This window comes from Salmo salar, chromosome 11, assembly GCF_965601325.2.
Source record: "Salmo salar chromosome 11, fSalSal1, whole genome shotgun sequence".
NCBI lineage: Eukaryota > Metazoa > Chordata > Actinopteri > Salmoniformes > Salmonidae > Salmo > Salmo salar.
In genome coordinates, this window is record NC_138301.1 from 27,822,474 (window position 1) to 27,838,336 (window position 15,863).

The following is a 15,863-nucleotide window of genomic DNA, read 5'->3' on the forward strand; positions in this document are numbered from 1 at the left end:
CACGACAACGCTTATTCCCCCTCAGGAGACTGAAAAGATTTGGCATGGGTCCTCAGATCCTCAAAAAGTTATACAGCTGCACCATCGAGAACTCTGGGTCTTCCTTTCATGTGGCGGTCCTCATGAGAGCCAGTTTCATCATAGCGCTTGATGATTTTTGCGACTCCCGTTGAAGAAACTTTCCGTTCTTGAAGTGTTCCGGATTGACTGACCTTCATGTCTTAAAGTAATGATGGACTGTTGTTTCTCTTTGCTTATTTGAGCTGTTCTTGACATAATATGCACTTGGTCTTTTACCAAATAGGGATATCTTTACCACCCCTACCTTGTCACAACACAACTGATTGGCTCAAACGTATTACAGTTTTTTACAATTGCTAGGACCCAATACTTAGGTCACATTTTCAAAACTCATCACACAGTTTGTTACTCATAAAACAATGACCTAAAAACCACTAACAACAGGTATCATTACACAATGTTTTCTTTTGTAAAATGTCTTTTCAAAACAAGAATGACACCTCTCTACTGTTTAGAATTCACTGCAGTATATGTTACAGGAATGAATCAGACATGATGCAATATGCTTCAATATGTTTAATGTCATTTTTTGGCATTGAGTGATTCCAAAATACAATAATTAGTATTTTCACCATCTACTGATACAGATACAGTAGCAATACTAGTCAACCCTGTCTTCTGCATTTGGCCACAGGTTCTCATCCACATCACATCTAATGTCATCTTGGGCAATACACAAAGGAAATAATATTTTGGCATGCCTGGTCCATCCCTGGCAATCTTCTGCAGATATGTCCAGGCATCCAGCATTCATTGCATCCAGGAGAAACATTTGAGTATGTGGATGGTGGTCATAAACCTTCCATGAGGAAAATAATTCCTCTATGGGGTTGAGGAATGGAGAGTAAGGTGGGAGGAAAAGTGACACCATCCTGGGATGGGCTGCATACCGCTCTGTGACTGTACCCGAGTGGTGAAATGCCACATTGTCCCATACAATTTCAAACGTTGTACGATTTCGCCTCACTGCAACTCTTTCTTCACCTGGCACAACCCTTCCATAGAGGTCACCCAGGAATGAAGTGAGACGCTCGGTGTTGTATGGCCCAATTAGTGGTTTGTGTAACAGCAATCCATCAGAGGATACTGCTGCACACATTGTGATGTTGGCACCCCTCTGGCCCAGGACATCCACTGTGGCTCTTTTCCCAATCACATTCCTTCCTCACCGCCGTGTTTTGGCCAAGTTGATACCAGCCTCATCCACAAAGATGAATATGTGGGGTGTTTGCCTGGCTTCAATCTCCATGACTCTCTAAAATAAATTCACAAGGCAACATAAGAGTTAGGCTATTACGGTAGTTTACATTATACCTAAAAACATGCCATTGTGTGCCTTTTGCCCTGTTTAGTTTTGTTCAAAACCAGTTCTGTATTTTGTAGTCATCTTACCTGGACTTATTGGTTCCTGAGTTGCTTGACTCGTTCAGAGTTCCTCTCAAAGGGGACAGTGTACAACTGCTTCATCCTGACTTGATGTTGTTTCAGGACTCCAGAAATAGTTGTTATGCTTACATTGTGAATATTTCCAAATGTTATGTTGTCTGCCAACACTCTGTCCCGAATCTCTGTGAGTTTTATGCCATTGTATCTGATGACCATATCAACGATTGCAGTTTCCTGCACAGCAGTGAAAATCCTACCTCTCCTGCCTTTGGGAGGTAACCGTTGGGTCCTAAGCAGAAAAACAAAAACAATTACACACAAGTGGGTTTGGAGGCTTTGCTCAATTTACTTCTGTAATGTGCAGATGCCCTTGCAGAATGCACATCTTGCCTGTTGTTTTGCCGGAACTTTCTCACAATAGACGCCACTGTTGAGCGTTGCAGATTTGGCTGCGCTCTCAGACCAGCCTCTCTCATTGATAGACCATGATTTACATGATCTATTATAATAGCCCTAATCTCGTCTGAGACTACAGCTCTTGATCTTCCTCTCAGTCTTCTTCCACCACGCATACGTACTCCTCTCCCTCTCCCAGCCACTCTTCTTCCTCTGTCAGCCACTTCTCTATCTCTGCCTGGGTTCATGTTTACATTACAGTACAGCATTATTCCTAAGATGTCCCCTTTTGTATAGATGGTAATGTAATTGAAAGACTAACACCTGGGTAGGTGTTCAGCTGCAATGGGAATCAGCTGTGGTTGGTCTAATTGTTTTGATAGTATTTCATTTTTTAGATTTGGAATATATTTAAATACGGTATTACTGTAGAAATGTAGCAAATTGCTGTCTTATTCAATTTTGTGTTGTATTAGGTTTTGAACTTAAGTTTAACAGTTTTGAAAAGAGTTTATAAACATGTGCAAATTGGCCTGTAGGTACATAGAGTTTTGGTGGTGGTTGTGTCTGAGTGAGAAAAGAATTCATGAAATTTGAAAGATGTAGTCATTGAATGCATTTTGTGCCAAAGCAATGAAAAATGATCCACAGTTTAGCCTACATAGACTGCTGTTGTGCTCATTGTGTGAAGAGTTTTGAAAAAGTGACCTAAGTATTGAGAAATGGGTCCTAGCGATTGTAAAAAACTCTAAGAAGGCAAGAAATTCCACAAATTAACTTTTAACAAGGCACACCTGTTAATTGAAATACATTCCAGGTGACTACCTCATGAAGCTGGTTGAGAGAATACCAAGAGTGTGCAAAGCTGTCATCAAGGCAAAGGGTGGCTACTCTGAAGAATCTCCAGACTGTGTAACACAGAGACTCTGTCACACACTGCAGACTGTGTCACACAGAGACTCTGTCACACACTGCAGACGATGTCACACCAGAAGCCTTTTGTGCCCCTGACTGGTATGCCACTGTGCCAGCCAGGGAGGCTTGTATTAGCTAATGTCATGCTCACAAGTTTCAAGGGCTTGGTATGCCGATCTGACCAACATGACAAATAGGGCCTGTTAACCAACAGGTTGATAGGAGAGCAGTGGGGTTATTAATGACTCCCACCAAAATAAACGTCTGGCTTTGACAGGACAGGAGTAGGCCAGAGAGAGAGAGGGACCGCCCAGGGCCTAGAGCGTCTCAACCATATGCCCCTGTTCGGGTACTGCCCTTGATTGTGTGCAGTCATACTGTCACAGGGCCCATCTTTATACTGTATAAGCTTTATGATGCAACTGGTGCCATTCATAGTTGCCCCTGTCTCTCTCTCTCTCTCTCTCTCTCTCTCTCTCTCTCTCTCTCTCTCTCTCTCTCTCTCTCTCTCTCTCTCTCTCTCTCTCTCTCTCTCTCTCTCTCTCTCTCTCTCTCTCTCGCGCTCGCTCGCTGTCGTGTGTGTGTGTGTTCATGCTCCAGCAGACTGGGTCATCATGAGCCGTGCAGGCCAGGGCTGTTTAAGTGGAGCTGGATGTGTGTATTATCCCCTTGGCTCCCACTGCCGGGCCCCGCTCAGTGTAATTGAATTATGGCCGAGGGCTGAGCGGCAGGCATTTTGAGTGTCTCTCCATTCAGTCGCCCTGTTCAAACAGCACAGCAGCCCAGGCTGACATTTTGATCTGGGGAAAACAGGGCCTCCAACAAGGTGACATATTGATCTGGGGAAAACAGGGCCTCCAACAAGGTGACATATTGATCTGGGGAAAACAGGGCCTCCAACAAGGTGACATATTGATCTGGGGAAAACAGGGCCTCCAACAAGGTGACATTTTGATCTGGGAAAACAGTGCCTCCAACAAGGTGACATTTTGATCTGGGAAAACAGGGCCTCCAACAAGGTGACATTTTGATCTGGGAAAACAGGGCCTCCAACAAGGTGACATATTGATCTGGGGAAAACAGTGCCTCCAACAAGGTGACATTTTGATCTGGGAAAACAGGGCCTCCAACAAGGTGACATTTTGATCTGGGAAAACAGGGCCTCCAACAAGGTGACATTTTGATCTGGGAAAACAGGGCCTCCAACAAGGTGACATTTTGATCTGGGAAAACAGGGCCTCCAACAAGGTGACATTTTGATCTGGGAAAACAGGGCCTCCAACAAGGTGACATTTTGATCTGGGAAAACAGGGCCTCCTACAAGGTGACATTTTGATCTGGGAAAACAGTGCCTCCAACAAGGTGACATTTTGATCTGGGGCCTCCAACAAGGTGACATTTTGATCTGGGAAAACAGGGCCTCCTACAACAGTGTGTGTATTCGGTCCTCTATTGAAGCTCGTTGGTAAATCTGTTTTCCTTTCTGTGTGTTTGGAGTGTGACGTCTATCAGCAGGTGCATGGAGACCGGAGGTACAGAGCTCTGTGAGGTGGGGATCAAGCCCAGGGAGGATAGCAAAGCTCACATAAAAATAATTGAGAGACAGTTGAAAGGCATTTTGATTTATTATCCATCATGGAAATGTTGGCATGAGAACAGCCCCTGGTGGCGTTTCGTCTAGTCTCTCTTTGATATAACTAAACCCCCTGGGGACATTGGGACATTTCCTCATCATTTTGATCTGAAATGAGAACTTGTTCTCAACTAGCCTACCTGGTTAAATAAAGGTGAAATAAATAAAAAATAAACATTTTTAAAAAATCTGTGAACTTCACTTCCCTACTGACAAAAAAAGTCAATAAACACACACTCATCAAACTGAAGCGCTGTCAAATGTTTAATGGTTTTGCAACAGAGAAACGTTTTGTTTGAAGATGTTGGTGTGATCTGTGGCATTTGGCTTTTTCATAGAGGAGTTGTCATGATGATTGACAGAGGTCAGTGGAGGCTGCTGAAGGGAGGACGGCTCATAATAATGGCTGGAACGGAGTGAATGGAATGGCATCAAATACATGGAAACCATGTGTTTGATGTTGTTGATACCTTTCCATCCATTCTGATCCAGCCATTACCACGTGCCCATCCTCCCCAATTAAGGAGGGAAGGAGGAGTAGGGAGTCTAAGAAGATACAGTACACTCATAAAGAAGAAACTAAACCACTCCATCCTGAATAATAATAGCAGTAGTGACAACACAAACCTGCTGTGCTCATAAAAGGCCCAGTGACAAAGACACTAGAGGATGTAATTAAAGCCTGTGAGTGCTGCTGCGGCGTTCACAAATATTTTCACTGAGTCTTCCTCTCTCAGTACACATAGCTAGGTTACATAACTTTGTGCGGTGGATCACACGCACACCTGGGACTCAGGTGAATGGGAGTTTCACAAGCACCTGCAAACACAGCCAGAAAATCTGTTAAGATGCCATGAAACAACCAGCCATAATGTAGGTCCAATCAAACATCAAGGTGTCATCCACTATGCCAATTATAAATGGGCGAGCATGGGCAATAAATATCAACTTTCTAAAATATTTACAGTATATTATTCAGAGCTGCTCGTTAAGCAGAGATGCTGAAATGTTAGAGACTATGGCAATAGACCGATGGCAATAGACCGATGGCAATAGACCGATGGCAATAGACCGATGGCAACAGACCAACCAAAGAACAAGCCTCCCAATGGGAACAGACTTCAGTTCAACATCTAGTTTTGATTAACATTTGGGTGAGTTGTCAACTTCACTTTGAGTTGTCAAATTCACGAGGTCATTGGATTTAATTTAAAAGTTGGCTGAAAAAAAGATGAAATTCCCTTACGTTGCTGACTTTTTTCAAATTCAATCAGTTTTCCACAATAATTCAACATCATCAGATCGATTTTTTTTGGTTGAAATGACGTGGAAACAACATTGATTCAACCAGTGGGCTGTGGTCTTAAAAAATGTCAGATGCTTCTATGTGAGTGACTGTAATCCTTTCATGTTGACTTTCATCTGAGATACATTTCCAGAATTCACCGAGCACTTCCACTTCATCCTGCTGTGGAGGCTATTTCAGGTTGCATTGAGATCAATGAAGCGTCACACAATATAGGAGGTCTTTATCTGATATTTCTTGGAAACACACACACACACACACACATTCTCTCCCCCTGAACATGCACCCTTCTTCCCTCTCTTTCTCTCTCTTTCCGTCTCTCTCTCCCTCGCATGCACTCTCCTGTCCTCTGAGGTACGTGTAATGATGGATAGGTGATACAGTGGCGTAAGAAGCAGCTCCAAGATGCTTGCTCAAGACAGCATGTTCCTGGGTTGGAGGCACGCTTTAAGCAGGCAATGGTGTGTGTGAGTTTGTACGTGAGTGTGTGTGTGGTGGTGTGTGTGTGTGTGTGTGTGTGTGTGTGTGTGTGTGTGTGTGTGTGTGTGTGTGTGTGTGTGTGTGTGTGTGTGTGTGGTGCGTGCGGTGCGTGCGTGCGTGCGTGCGTGCGTGCGTGCGTGCGTGCGTGCGAGTGAGAGAGAGAGTGCCTCTTCCCTCTCTCTTCTCTCCTATCTGCCGGACATGAACATGAAATTGTCGCTTCACACAATTCCCTGTCCCTGAGATGAACCCACCACTGTAGTACTTCTCAACCTGACTTACACCTGGGTTAAGGTGCTTTGAGGGAGGAAAGAGAGAGTGAAAAAGAGGCGCCATTGTCATTCACAGAAGAGTTTGCCTCTTCAGTGAATGGGAGTCTCCCTGAGGTTGTTTAGTCAGTACTGACTTTGAAGCACTTGTAAATTGGAACACAGACCACACACATTCCAAGTCTGAGTAACTACATTGACAAAAGAGCATAAAGTACACTGGCAAAATGGTGCATATCAGGAGCATTTCTGTACTATGTGTCAGGTATGATTTACAAGCCTGAAGGCATGAAACATCATTGAGTTTCTGCAGAGAACAGTGAGACAGTAAGAAATACTGATATAAGTAAAGTAACCATATGTTTAATGGGGATTGTGTTCCATTACATCCTGTAAAACCATTTAGGGCGATTCCATGCCAGCGGGAGCAAAAAATATTTTTGGTTCTTCTCAGATTGCTCTGGCAATTCTCACATAAAAACTTATTTGGGAGGAAGGATGTTTGAAATGCTTTTAACATTTGTATCACAAACCATATTTAGAAAATTATGATGAAAGTGGCCATTTCAGGCCCTTTTTAGACCTATACATGCCTCCTGTAAGACCCTATGATCTGTGAACTGTACATGATACAGACAACATCCTGGTCTTGAGCTTAGAGGGCTTAAAATTGCCAATTTCATTATGATTTTCCAAAAATTTGTTTGTGATACAAATGTAGAAAGCATGTTTAACATCCGTCCTCCCAATAAAGTTACTATGCCAAAACAATCTGAGATACAAAAAATATTTTCAGAATTGCCCATTACTCTTACACCTGATGTTGTAATATTCAAAGTAGAGACAAATAACAAGAAGGCGGTGTCAGCTGAAATACTGCTCGCCTCTTGTATCCCTCCTCCTAACCTGGAAATCCATAAGTCCTGTATCACATCGGAATCGCTTGATTATTATTATCATCATAATCACTATAATTCAACTAACTTCCATCTCTTTTATGGGCTACCGTATACCACAGCTTAGCATTAGTCACAGCTAAGAATTATTTTGTGGACTGTTCAATGGCAGTGTTAGTCATTGTCCTGGCTATTACTCATGCTAGAGGAATCATCATGTAATGTAGCATACCTGTCCATTTACTCACTGCTCTCTCTTTCTCTCTCTCTCTCTCTCTCTCTCTCTCTCTCTCTCTCTCTCTCTCTCTCTCTCTCTCTCTCTCTCTCTCTCCCTCCCTGTATACACTAAACAAGCTGGTCCACATGAAGTTAACAAGGGGAGAGATGGATATTGTCAGTTCCCCACCCATGCATGTGTTTCATCTTCTTATCTTTTTTCCTCCTGTCTCCTCTCCTTTCACCACTCTCCTCTCCTTTCACCACTCTCCTCTCCTTTCACCACTCTCCTCTCCTCTCCCTTGACCACTCTCCTCTCCCTTGACCACTCTCCTCTCCCTCCACCACTCTCCTCTCCCTTGACCACTCTCCTCTCCCTCCACCACTCTCCTCTCCCGCCACCACTCTCCTCTCCCGCCACCACTCCCCTCTCCCTTGACCACTCTCTTCTCCCTCCACCACTCTCCTCTCCCGCCACCACTCTCCTCTCCCGCCACCACTCCCCTCTCCCTTGACCACTCTCCTCTCCCTCCACCACTCTCCTCTCCTTTGACCACTCTCCTCTCCCTCCACCACTCTCCTCTCCCTTGACCACTCTCCTCTCCCTCCACTACTCTCCTCTCCCTCCACCACTCTCCCCTCCCTTCACCACTTTCCTCTCGCCTCTACCACTCTCCTCTCCCTCCACCACTCTCCTCTCCCTTGACCACTCTCCTGCCCCTTCCATCCCTGCTCCTGCTCCCCCACCAGCTCTTCTCTGCCCTCCACTGACACTTCACGACCCTCCACAGCCTCTCCTCTCCTCCACCCCTCTCCTCCCCTCTATCACTCTCCTGCTCTCCTTCCACAAGCTCTCCTGCTCCCCCTAGCTATTCTCCTCTCCCTCACCACTCTCCTCTCCCCTTACTATTCTCGCTCTCCCACCACTCTCCTCTCCCTCCACCACTCTGCCTGGCTCCTCTCCTTCCATCACTCTCCTCTCTCCTTCCACCACTATCCCCTCCCCTACTAGCTCTCCTCTGCCCTCGCACCACTCTGGTCTCACCCTCCACGCGCCTCTCCTCTCCTTCCACCACTCTCCTCTCCTTCCACCACTCGTCCTCTCTCCTTCCACCACTCTCCTCTCCCTCCACCACTTCTAGGTATCTTGAAAATCGCGCCACAGGATCTCACACTGGCTCTTACGTAGGTGGGACGATTTGGTGCCACCGAGCGCCAGAGAGGTTAAAGGTGAAGACTGTTATTTTCTCAAATCAATTCTCTGTCATTATTATTACGTGATTAAACTAATCGTGTAAATGTAATTAACTTGGAAGTCGGGGCACCACGGAAAATCTTCAGATTACAAAGTTAGAATTTTCAGAGTATAACTCTTCAGATATTTTAATATTTGATCAATTAGTCTTCTATTAATGAATTATTCTTTACCTCACATCAGTCTCATCTGAATGTCGTAAATTGTTGGTTATCTGCAAAAACCCAGCCTTTACTATAAATCATCCATACACCAATTGGCCTAATCATTTATTAACTAACTAACTAAATAATCACAGAAATGCATAAACAAACAAACAGTAGATATTGGTTACTAACAATGATAGGGAATATTCCCTAGTGGGCTAAACCAATATGGTGGCTTGGAGGGCAAAGGGAAGGGGGTGTGGACTGAGAAAAAGTGGGATAGACAAAGTGGATTGATTGTGGACACATTCTATAATTATATACATTGAAATGCTAATCCTTTGCACATGAATGGCTGCTCATTCGAGAATAATTGAAGTACATATTTACGGTGTATGTCATTGTTGTCTTCTCTGTTCGAATCCTGTCTGTCTGCTGGAGAGTTCATCCGAGTCTCTCTCTCTTTTTGTTTCCCTGAAGATCAAAGTCTTTCATGGTTAGAAAGGATACTTCAGAGTACCATTCAGAAAAGTTCTCACAGAAAAGATGTTTAGGCGGTTGTCGGTATTCGCATCCCAGGTTTACAGAATTTCTAGCTGCAGACTAGTAATTAGTATCCAAGATTTGCTCTTAATCTGTAGGGATCAATAGTCTCAGAGTTGAACAATTTCCAGCCGTGTAGCCAATGCTCCACGTGGTATGGTTAGGAATTCAACAACCATTGCAACCTTAGCTTACACTGAGGTTTTTGTGGTCTTAACTATTCGCAATCACAGCTCACGCTGTGGGTTGGCTTAGTCTTGGTACGCAAACCTGTGCCACCTCACCTTACACCGAGGTATGCATGGTCTTAACTATTCGCAATCACAGCTCACGTTGTGGGTTTGCTTAGTCTGAAGAGGATTTTCTTAGGAGGGCCTTTTATTCGTAACAGTAGAAGAGGGCTGTTCCATGATGCCTGATCATGTCTGTGCTCACTGGGATGGGCCAATGACTTAGTTAAACTTTAAAGGGAATACAATTCTCTCACATTAAAGGTTTAATGTCACATTACATCATTTCACAAATTGTTTAATCTTTATTCATTCATTTTATACAAGAATTAGATGTAAACACCATAATTGAGAAATGTACACATTCAGAGATATAGTTTTGTGTGTTTCCTGTCCTTCGTGAGGTCACCAAATAAAACACACTCAACATAACTGTCCCTTAAGTGTCCACGGACCCTTCCCACATACTCACAAGTGGACATATAGTTTAATTTTCCCATTTGGGGGATTTAGGAGTTTGGCCACGTGAAATCCTTTGTTCACTCTGTGGTCTTTCTCTCTGCATGAAAGGGGGGAGAGAGTCTCCGCAAAGGAACTTATGACCTGAGATAATAGAACCTGGGTGTAGGAGAGAGTGAGAGAGAGGGAAGCCACGATCTACACCCATAAAAAAGGGCCATGTCATGACCAAGTATTTCAGCAGATTTTGTAATTTTGTGTGGCTTAATTTGTGTGAAAAGACAAAAAAATGTGTAAGACTTAATTCGTAGGAAAATACACACATTTTTGTGTGACTTCATTCATAGGGAAATCATTTTTTTGGGGGGGGGGTAAACTTCGGAACAGTCTTTTGAAAGCTGTTAGAGCAATGCATGATGGGCAATGGTGTCCCACATTTATTTATATATATATATACATATAAAAAACATGTTAACAACCCAAAATTGTTAATCAACCAGGTTGTCAACGTAATAATCATAATATAATAGTAGCTATACATTGTTTTTTTGTTTTATTAATGCCAATGCTATTTTATATTCTTGTTTTCGCTTAATACTTTTGGATACTGGTGCACTAGTAGTCAGAGAGGCCCTTTTTTCGTGTTGGCAACAGTAGGCCTACACGATTTTCTTCATAATGCATTTCAAATTTTGTGGAGCCTACATTAGCCAATTTTCTTTCATAATGCATTTTATACAAGGCTATTTCTAATTTTATGAGAGTTGCCAGTTTGTTTTTCTGTGGTAAAATGAAGGTATTTTATTAGGGAACAGGGATACGTTTTTATGATGGGAAATTATAATACACACCATAATATATATATATATATACACACACCACACACACACACACACACACACATACACACATACACACACACACACACACACACAAACACTTACACACATATACACACACTCACTTTGTTTGTACTGATGTTATAGCCAACTCTTGACTTTTATATTAATTATTTTGAATAACATATTTGTTGTCACGTCCTGACCAGTATAAGGGGTTATTGGTTATTGTAGTTTGGTCAGGATGTGGCAGGGGGTATTTGTTTTATATGGTTCGGGGTGTGTGTGTATGTAGAGGGGTGTTGGATTTATGTGTTCCGAGGTTTTTGGTTTATGTTCTTGTTTTGTATTCTAGGGTTTCTATGTTGTGTATTTCTGTGTTGGCCTGGTGTGGCTCTCAATCAGGAACAGCTGTACATCGTTGTTGCTGATTGAGAGTCATACTTAGGTCGCCTGTTTTCACCTGTTAGTTTGTGGAAGATTGTGCTGTGTATAGCTTTGTGCCTTACCGGCCTGTTATTCGTCGTTGTGTTTTGTATACGTGTTTGTTTTGGGTTTTTCCTTCTTTGTCCATAATAAAGAAGATGAGTGTACATATTCCCGCTGCGTCTTGGTCTTTACCCTACGACACCCGTGACAGAATCTCCCACCAACCACGGACCAAGCAGCGAGGGAAGGAGCAGCAGGTGAGGAATTATATGGACTATCTGGAAACTTGGACATGGGAGGAAATTTTGGACGGGGCTGGACCTTGGCATCAGGCTGGGGAATAACGTCGCCCACTGGAGGAGATAGAGGCAGCCAAGGCGGAGCGGCGCCGGTATGTGGCCTTGTACGCGCCGATGGGGAAGCACGAGAGGCACCCCCAATATTTTTTTTTGGGGGGGGGCACACGGGTAGTTTGGCTGGGCCAAGGGTGAGCCCTAAGCCAGCTCCCCGTGCTTATTACGGGAAGCATTTGGAGCGGAGAGCGCCGGAGTATGCCGTAGTGCGCATGATCTCGCCCATGCGCACGCACAGTCCGGTGCGAGCGATCCCAGCCCCTCGCAAGTGCCGTGCTAGAGTAGGCATCCAGCCTGGAAGGAGGATGCCTGCACAGCGCATCTGGCCACCAGTGCGCCTCCTAGGCCCAGGCTACCCTACGCCTGCTCTACGCACGGCAACCATCAGGCCTCTGCACAGCCATGTTCGCCCTGTACCAGCACTCTGCTCGTGCAAGGCTGCTATTACCATCCAGCCAGGACCGGTTGTGCAAGAGGTGCGATCCAGACCTCCATTGCTTACCCATGGCCCGGTGTATCCAGTTCCTGCTTCTCGTGCTGGCCCTGAGGTGGCGAATCCCTAGTCTGGCACGTCCAGTACCAACATCACGCACCAGGCCTCCAGTGCGTCAGCCCAGTCCAACTCGGCCTGTTCCTGCTCCCCGCACTAGTCCTGAGGTGTGTGTCTCCAGGCTGGTACCTCCACTACCAGCCCCACGCATCAGGCTTCCAGTGCGTCAGCCCAGTCCCGAGCTTCTGAAGACAGTGCCCCGTCCAGAGTGTCCGACGACAGTGCCCCGTCCAGAGTATCCGGCAACAGTACCCCGTCCAGAGTATCCGGCAACAGTGTGCAGTCCGGAACCGAGTGAGACAGCCTACAGTCCGGAACCGAGTGAGACGGCCTACAGTCCGGAACTGAGTGAGACGGCCTACAGTCCAGAACCGAGTGAGACGGCCTACAGTCCGGAACCGAGTGAGTCGGCCTACAGTCTGGAACCGAGTGAGTCGGCCTACAGTCCGGAACCGAGTGAGTCTGCCTACAGTCCGGAACCGAGTGAGTCTGCCTACAGTCTGGAACCGAGTGAGTCTGCCTACAGTCTGGAACCGAGTGAGTCTGCATACAGTCCGGAACCGAGTGAGTCTGCCTACAGTCCGGAACCGAGTGAGTCGGCCTACAGTCCGGAGCTCCCAGAGTCGGCCTACAGTCTGGAGCTCCCAGAGTCGGCCTACAGTCTGGAGCTCCCAGAGTCGGCCTACAGTCCGGAGCTCCCAGAGGACAGTCCAGGGTCTTCAGGGACTGGCCTCTGGCAAAGGTATTCAGTGGGGGTGGACTGGTCAGGGAGGGGACAAAGGCCTGAGCCTGAGCCACCTCCACTGTAGGAGGTTTGGGGAGGGGGGGTGTATGCACGAGAGCCGTCGGTGACGGCAGCCACCCTCCCTTCCCTCCCTTTAGTTTAGGGGTTTATCTTTTGGGGTTGTTGTCAGGTGCATCCGGGGTCTGCACCTTTGGGGGGGGGGGGGGGAGTACTGTCACGTCCTGACCAGTATAAGGGGTTATTGGTTATTGTAGTTTGGTCAGGATATGGCAGGGGTATTTGTTTTATATGGTTCGGGGTGTGTGTGTATGTAGAGGGGTGTTGGACTTATGTGTTCCGGGGTTTTGGTTTATGTTCTTGTTTTGTATTCTAGGGTTTCTATGTTGTGTATTTCTGTGTTGGCCTGGTGTGGCTCTCAATCAGGAACAGCTGTGCATCGTTGTTGCTGATTGAGAGTCATACTTAGGTCGCCTGTTTTCACCTGTTAGTTTGTGGGAGATTGTTCTGTATATAGCTTTGTGCCTTACCGGCCTGTTATTCGTCGTTGTGTTTTGTATACGTGTTTGTTTTGGGTTTTTCCTTCTTTGTCCGTAATAAAGAAGATGAGTGTACATATTCCCGCTGCGTTTTGGTCCTCTCCTTACGACACCCGTGACATTTGTACATACAGTGAGGGAAAAAATCTGCTGATTTTGTACGTTTCCCCAATGACAAAGAAATGATCAGTCTATAATTTTAATGGTATGTTTATTTGAACAGTGAGAGACAGAATAACAACAAAAAATCCAGAAAAACACATGTCAAAAATGTTATAAATTGATTTGCATTTTAATGAGGGAAATAAGTATTTGACCCCCTCTCAATCAGAAAGATTTCTGGCTCCCAGGTGTCTTATATACACTCTTAAAAGGAGTGCTCCTAATCTCAGCTTGTTACCTGTATAAAAGAGACCTGTCCACAGAAGCAATCAATCAATAAGATTCAAAACTCTCCACCATGGCCAAGACCAAAGAGCTCTCCAAGGATGTCAGGGACAAGATTGTAGACCTACACAAGGCTGGAATGGGCTACAAGACCATCGCCAAGCAGCTTGGTGAGAAGGTGACAACAGTTGGTGCGATTATTCGCAAATGGAATAAACACAAAAGAACTGTCAATCTCCCTCAGCCTGTGGCTCCAACCAAGATCTCACCTCGTGGAGTTGCAATGATCATGAGAATGGTGAGGAATCAGCCCAGAACTACACGGGAGGATCTTGTCAATGATCTCAAGGCAGCTGGGACCATAGTCACCAAGAAAACAATTGGTAACACACTACGCCGTGAAGGACTGAAATCCTGCAGCGCCCGCAAGGTCCCCGTGCTCAAGAAAGCACATATACATGCCCATCTGAAGTTTGCCAATGAACATCTGAATGATTCAGAGGACAACTGGATGAAAGTGTTGTGGTCAGATGAGACCAAAATGGAGCTCTTTGGCATTAACTCAACTCGCTGTGTTTGGAGGAGGAGAAATGCTGCCTATGACCCCAAGAACACCATCCCCACCGTCAAACATGGAGGTGGAAACATTATGCTTTGGGGGTGTTTTTCTGCTAAGGGGACAGGACAACGTCACTGCATCAAAGGGACGATGGACGGGTCCATGTACCATCAAATCTTGGGTGAGAACCTCCTTCCCTCAGCCAGGGCATTGAAAATTGGTCGTGGATGGGTATTCCAGCATGACAATGACCCAAAACACACGGCCAAGGCAACAAAGGAGTGGCTCAAGAAGAAGCACATTAAGGTCCTGGAGTGGCCTAGCCAGTCTCCAGACTTTAATCCCATAGAAAATCTGTGGAGGGAGTTGAAGGTTCGAGTTGCCAAACGTCAGCCTCGAAACCTTAATGACTTGGAGATGATCTGCAAAGAGGAGTGGGACAAAATCCCTCCTGAGATGTGTGGAAACCTGGTGGCCAACTACAAGAAACATCTGACCTCTGTGATTGCCAACAAGGGTTTTGCCACCAAGTACTAAGTCATGTTTTGCAGAGGGGTCAAATACTTATTTCCCTCATTAAAATGCAAATCAATTTATAACATTTTGACATGTGTTTTTCTGGATTATTTTGTTGTTATTCTGTCTCTCACTGTTCAAATAAACCTACCATTAAAATTATAGACTGATCATTTCTTTGTCAGTGGGCAAACATACAAAATCAGCAGGGGATCAAAAGCTTTTTTTCCTCACTGTAGTTGTCATGTATTTTTTATTTTTTTAAACCTTTATTTAACTAGGCAAGTCAGTTAAGAACAAATTATTATTTATAATGATGGCCTACCCCGGCCAAACCTGGACGACGCTGGGCCAATTGTGAGGCACCCTATGGGACTCCCAATCACAGCCGGATGGGATTCAGCCTGTATTCATTATCTTTAACTGGTTAAATGTTTGTAGTTTGCATGTTTCAGTAATGATTAATATGATTAAATAGTCATAAATCTCTGCTTGATTTAGCTTTTGGTATATTTTGAATTTTATACATATTCTGTATTTCCACTGAAGAAAGCAATAATTAATCAACACACTACTACTGTAAATAAATGGACAGGGCTGTTCAATGTCAGCAGTAATTTCCAGTGAAAAATGGTCAGTCTGAAGCCATTTGGCTATAGCCCTATACAGTGGCTTGCGAAAGTATTCACCCCCCTTGGCATTTTTCCAATTTTTTGCATAACAACCTGGAATTTAAAA